This window comes from Cetorhinus maximus, chromosome 2, assembly GCF_964194155.1.
Source record: "Cetorhinus maximus chromosome 2, sCetMax3.hap1.1, whole genome shotgun sequence".
NCBI classification, from domain to species: Eukaryota; Metazoa; Chordata; class Chondrichthyes; order Lamniformes; family Cetorhinidae; genus Cetorhinus; species Cetorhinus maximus.
In genome coordinates, this window is record NC_135880.1 from 163,797,580 (window position 1) to 163,803,579 (window position 6,000).

The 6,000-nt window shown below is 36.5% G+C and overlaps 1 protein-coding gene across 4 annotated transcripts in view; it reads right to left on the reverse strand.

The window, feature by feature from the left end:
* LOC144699404 (lysine-specific demethylase 4C-like) overlaps nt 1–5,300 on the reverse strand; it is a 477,121-nt gene extending 471,821 nt beyond the window's left edge. For 2 of the 4 annotated variants that reach the window (XM_078570575.1, XM_078570573.1), the window contains exon 1: nt 5,172–5,300. The gene's annotated coding sequence lies outside the window, so the exon portion shown is untranslated. The remainder of the gene's footprint in view (nt 1–5,171) is intronic. The other 2 variants (XM_078570572.1, XM_078570571.1) reach the window with 1 other exon arrangement.
* Between the last annotated feature and the right edge of the window lie 700 nt (nt 5,301–6,000).

Sequence of the window (6,000 nt, forward strand, 5' to 3'; positions counted from 1 at the left end):
GTTTGTGCTTTGGGAGCCCCTAGTCACACTGGAAACTGTGTGGTGCTATGAATTAAGAACCTGACTAATAGAAGCAAGTCCAGATTTTACATCAAGGGGCTGACTGATACAGTTATCCAGTAGTTGTAAATGTGTTCTGCTGCAATCATTAAAAGCCCACATTTTGCATGCAAAACTAACAGAGAAAATCTGCACAGTTCAATAAATGTATAAATATTTTTTAGAAAAGAAAGTGGTTATGTTGTATTTTTAATCAAAGTGTTTTCATAGTATGAGGAAATATTTCAATGGTTTTGGTACACCTTTCAGCAGTAAGTGTACAAAATGTAACAATGCCACCTCTAAGGCAGGCAGGAAGCAAATGTGTTGGCGCTTTTTACAGTCCCCAGCACTTAAAGTGAACAGTCGCATGTCAGTCAAAAAGCAAAAGCCATTAGCCATTTACATTATCAATTTCAAACTTGCCTCTTATGGAGTTGCGAAGACTTGGCTTGTTTCAAGCAGAAACAGCTGAAAACCAGTATGTTATAGGAAAGTAAGCCAATGATCAATGTCAGCGCTATAGGTTATGATTTTCTGACACACAAAACTCTGCAACGGCTGGGATCATACTTAGAACAAAAGGAAGATGGTTGTGATTGTTACAGTGCCATCTCAGCACCAAGACGTCACTGCAAGAGTTCCTCAGGGTCATGTCTGAGACCAACCATTTCAGCTCCTTTAACAATAACCTCCCTGTTATGATCCCCATGGGGGAACCACAAACCAAACTAACCCAAATTTACTGAATGACCCCAAATGAAGAAATTACCAATAAGATTTCACTTTTTGTAGCCTTTACATTAACACAAATCAGAACCAACACATATTAAACAGGCAAGTGATACTTCAAATAAAAAGCCAAATTTTGCCTTAAATAGTTAATACAACAAAGGTGCATGTTACACAACCCACAAGCGTCCACATCACTCCTTACACAAATGTGGTACCATATAGCTACACTGTTCCACAATATGCTGTTCTTTATTTACACAGGGTAGGTCAGGAGTCCTATCCAACAACAGCTTTCGCTTCAGAACTTCACAGGTACGACTATCATCAACAAGGCACACTTATACTAACTCTCTCCCTCGGGCACGACAGTCCTGATGGTGTAGCTCTCCAGAATTCCTTTTCAACAGACTAACCAGTAACAATCCGGTTCACAGTTTAGCCACTTCTGGTAAAATACCCGACTGACAAAGTGGAAGAAAGGCAGTAGTGCTACCTGTCACAGGTTCACCTTAAATACATTTGCAAGTTCAACAGTGTCAGCTGCTTCCATGGCATTCTGAGCACGTTATTTTTATGCTAGTTGATTTATATCATCTTATACATTAGCAGGACCTGGGGTTGTTACAATACACACTGTAACTTGAACTGATTACTCATGTCTTTGGTAAATTATGCTTTTCTTCAATCTCTCTGAAAGCTGACCAAGTTAGCACTGGATCAAGGAAAGAAACATAGAAGGCAGAGTGAAAGAAAGGGATGGGCAACAAATGCTCACCTTCCCAGGGGCACTCAAATCCCATGAATGACTTAAGAAAATGAGCTGTAGTTGGAATCATTAATCTGTTTTATTTCACAGCAACTGAAGATACAGAGCAATAGATATGATCTGATCCTCTTAATTCAATACATATACTATAACTTATTGCCATGTAATCTCAGGAATTTAATGTATATGCTGTGCTAGCCGACCTCAGTGGGCAGTCTCGCTTTCTAAAAGACTACTTACTTTCCATTCAATTTTTTTCTAGCCTGTCTTTTCAATTGTTAAAAACTGATGTTTTTTATGGCTAGCATTCTACTTTATTTCCTGAACAGTCAGAAATAAATCAAAAACATTCTAAAACAATGGTTGTGAGGTGTTTATCAATTGTGAAGGCAACCCACAAAATTGTTCATTGTTCACAATCTATAGGGAAACATTAGGACTAGCTAATTACCATTTTAACAACCTCATGCTTCAGATTCAACTTACTCACATATTTTGTATTTATGTATATGCATTTAAACCACATTTAAAATAATCTAGTAAAATGTCTTCTGTGGAGAAATCGGTCAAGATGATAAATAGGACTAAGAGAAAATGATAATAGACAAGATGTAACCAAATTATCAAGTAAGAGACATAAATCGACATTTATCTGATAAGTTAAAAGTGTCATCATGTGACAAAGTACATGCTAGGAACATAGGAACAATGTTACAAATGCAAGGATTTAAAAGATTGTTGTGATTTGGGACTGTATTTTAATATAAGGTAAAATGGAGGAATGAAGGGGGTCATGTGACCTGTTCTGAATTCTGCTGAGAGCAAAACTGGGTGATTTGATTGGTAATGATTAAAGGGGTGCAGGTTGTTTTACTGGGAAGGTTCAAGGTGTTCACACTTGTGAACAATGGCAGAAGCATGTGTGCTAACTGTGGACAGACTGTTAGTCTCCAAAGTCCCAAGAAGTTGTCAATAATCAAAACTGTTAGAGTATAACTGTCCCTTTAATTTCAAGATAGAATGAATTTGAGAGTCTAAAGGATAGTTAACCAGCATGTTTAGATACCAGGCCCACGTGATTCACATTGCCATGGAGATGGGTTTTGAGAAGCAAAGGGTACATTGGAAGCCATTGTAGATCAGATTACAAGACTCTCTTAAAATATATCCCTTAATTTCACAGATAGGTCAGTCTGCCAGGATCCAAGAGAGAAAAAGAGAGCAGATAGAAGTGGCAAGTCTCTATGGTTCACCAAGTAGGAATGCGGTTGGGAGTTCTCACTCAGACTGAAAAGACCAAATTCGTGAGGATTTAAAATAAGGCTGGAACTAGAAGGAGAATCTTTAGAAAAAACCCTCACCATGAAAGACACTTCTGGGAAAGGAAAAGAACAGAAGTAAACCCATTGGGAGCTAAGAATCATTTTGACTGGTGTCGGGAGAATTGAATGTCTACTTAAAGGACAATGTGAAGTATAACCACGGAGCAGAAGGTTTCTGGTTGTTTTGAATGTTAAAAGGGAAAAGTTCTGTTCTGAGGTTTAAAGTATAAGTTGCCGACTGATATAGTGTTTAGTCAATGTAACTTTTAGTTTGTTATAGTAAAAGTCTTAAAATACAAAATCTTGTCTAGCCATCGGTTACAGCTATTCACTGGAAGTTTGAATTTTTAAAAAATCATTGGTCTCTATAGGGATAACAACAGGAATAGGCTATTACACCCTTGAGCCTATTCCACAATTAAATGAGATTATGAGTGGTCTCCGTACACCCACTCGTTTCCCAATTCCTTCATTCTCTTGAAAAAACATAAATCTGTCAGTCTCAGATTTTAAATTTGCAATTGAGCAGGTACCAATCGCTCTTTGTGGAAGAGAGTTCCAAACTTTTTACCACCCTTTACATGTACAGTGTTTCTTAATTTAACTCCTGAAAGGTCTGGCTCTAATTTTTAGACTCCCCAACCAGTGGAACAGTTTCTCTCTGTCTACCTCATCTGTTCCCCTTAACACCTAAATGTGGGATAATGACAAAAGTCCTTTTAAAAAGTATTTTAGATCTCCATGACATGTTTCACAGTGAATCAGACAACATGCTGTTTCCGAACAAAGTGAATGCAATGCCAAAATCAGAGCCACAAATTTACAGTGAGAATAAGTTCAATTTCATTGTTATCAAGTAGCACTCTGGAATTGTGAAACAGTGATTTTGGTATTGAATTGGCATTTGTGTTCATTATACAATGAAAACTGTCAATGTGCGATTTTTATACATGGTCCTTTACATATTTGTCTAATGTTTATTCCCTGCTCTTTTTAAAGATAAGATTGCACTGCAAGAAAGTACACAAGTATTCCATGAATAGATCAAAAAAAGTCCCATTTTAACACTGGAATTCTAACTGGAATGGTTTACATAGCACAAGCCAGGGACAAGAAATAAGAGTTTCTGGGCAGGATATAGACACCACAGGCGAGATTTTTGATTCATGCTCTGTTATGACACAGCAGCTGGTAAAGGCAGAGTTGTTTAAATCCCAGGGGGAAACCTGAACAACTGTCATAACCTATATTTTCAATTGGTATGTTTGAGATGCGGCTCTGAATTCAAGAATAAAACCACCAAGCCTCAAGAGGTTTTTATATAAAACTAAATTAAACATTTATTAATTTAACAAATTTAAACACATACACATGTCTACAAATTACTATCATAACAACTTTTAAACAAATTTCCAATTTAATCACTCCCAGGTAAATCTTCACCAAGGCAACAATAACCCATAGGCTTCAAACAGACACCAGGCAAAGCACATTTGACCGTACAAATTCAAAATGAGGTTCCTTTCAACGTGCAGACAATGTTGTTGGCTTACAGGCTAATTTGATCTTACATGCCTCTGACCTGCACACACAAAACTCCTTTAAGTTTATACCTAGCTTCCCCTTTGAATGTAAATTTTCCATTGTATTATTAGGTTTTTTTTTTAATATTACCTCTCCTAACTATAATCCTTCCATTCCACCACAATTTTATTGGTAATATTAACACATTGTCTGGTGTCTCCCAGCTAGGTGCAAGATTTTACCCATTGTTTTGAATGGTTTATTCAATAAATGCAAATTGCACTTTACCTTTTACTCCTTACGGTTATCTAATTAACATCTCAAAACTACTATACATCAAAGCACCTAGACTAGCTGGCCTTAATCCAATTAAGCCACACACAAACACACACATAGACACACAGATAGATATAGACCCTACTACAATTCCAATTTAAAAATAATTTCCAATAACATTATACACATTAATCTCTTCATGACATCTCCCTCCCTAGCAAAAAATGAACTAACATTTTTAAAGATGGCTTCATTTTTAATAACCCATCTCACGCTATCTCCTATACTTATTACATTTTTACATTACCAGATGCACGCATTACCACAATAATATATGTATACACAAGTCCTTGGTATCAACAGAAATCACTCCAGTTCAGTGCCCAGGTATTTTTTAAAATGTCCAATTTTCCCTTTAAGCTTCAAACTCTTGATAACACATCTGCGAAAGATCTCTACCAGCAACATGTATAATCCGTACATTAAATGATTGTAATAATAGACTCCACCTGAAAAGTCTTGCAATTTTCTCTCGAAATTTGTCCAAAAACTTCAAAGGATTTTGGTCTGTATAAACAATTGTTTCTGATGAATTGTCTGCAACATAAATTTCAAAATGCTGCAACGCTAACACCAAACCCAAGGTCTCTTTTTCGATCTTCTCTGTTGTACATTCAGCTTCCGTGAAAAATACCCTATCGGTTTTTCAATTCCAGCGTCGTCATCTTGTAACAGTATGGCCCCAAAGCTTATATCACTCACATCAACGGCCAATTTAAACTGCTTGGCACAATTGGGTACTGCCAGAACTAGTGTCGTGGTTAATACAGTTTTCAAACTATCAAATGAGTTCTGACACTCGTGTCCACTGAAACTTCTTGTTCTTTTTTAATAGCTCAGTCAGTGGAGCAACCACACTTAAAATTTGGTACACACATAAGCCACACACATAGACAAAGACCCTACTACAATTCCAATTTTAAAATAATTTCCAGTAACATTATAGGCATTAATCTCCTCATGACTTCGCCAAAAGATTGAATTCTCTTTGTGGAAAACACTAAATGAAACCTGTCCCAATAGGGTTATCTCATCACCACAGATTCTAAAAGCTAATTGTCAACACGTTAGCAGACAATTTTCGCACTCTTAAAAATATGTTTGGCAAGATCCATGAAGTAGTAATGGCACTGGACATAAAAGCAAAACTGTAAATTCAAAGTAATGGCAGACAAATTAAAAACAAAGCAAGTGTAATAAAATTCTTCCCAACACTGAAAACATAGAATATTGTCCAGCAATTAAAAAGTAACCAATGTAATCTTTTAAAATCAAACA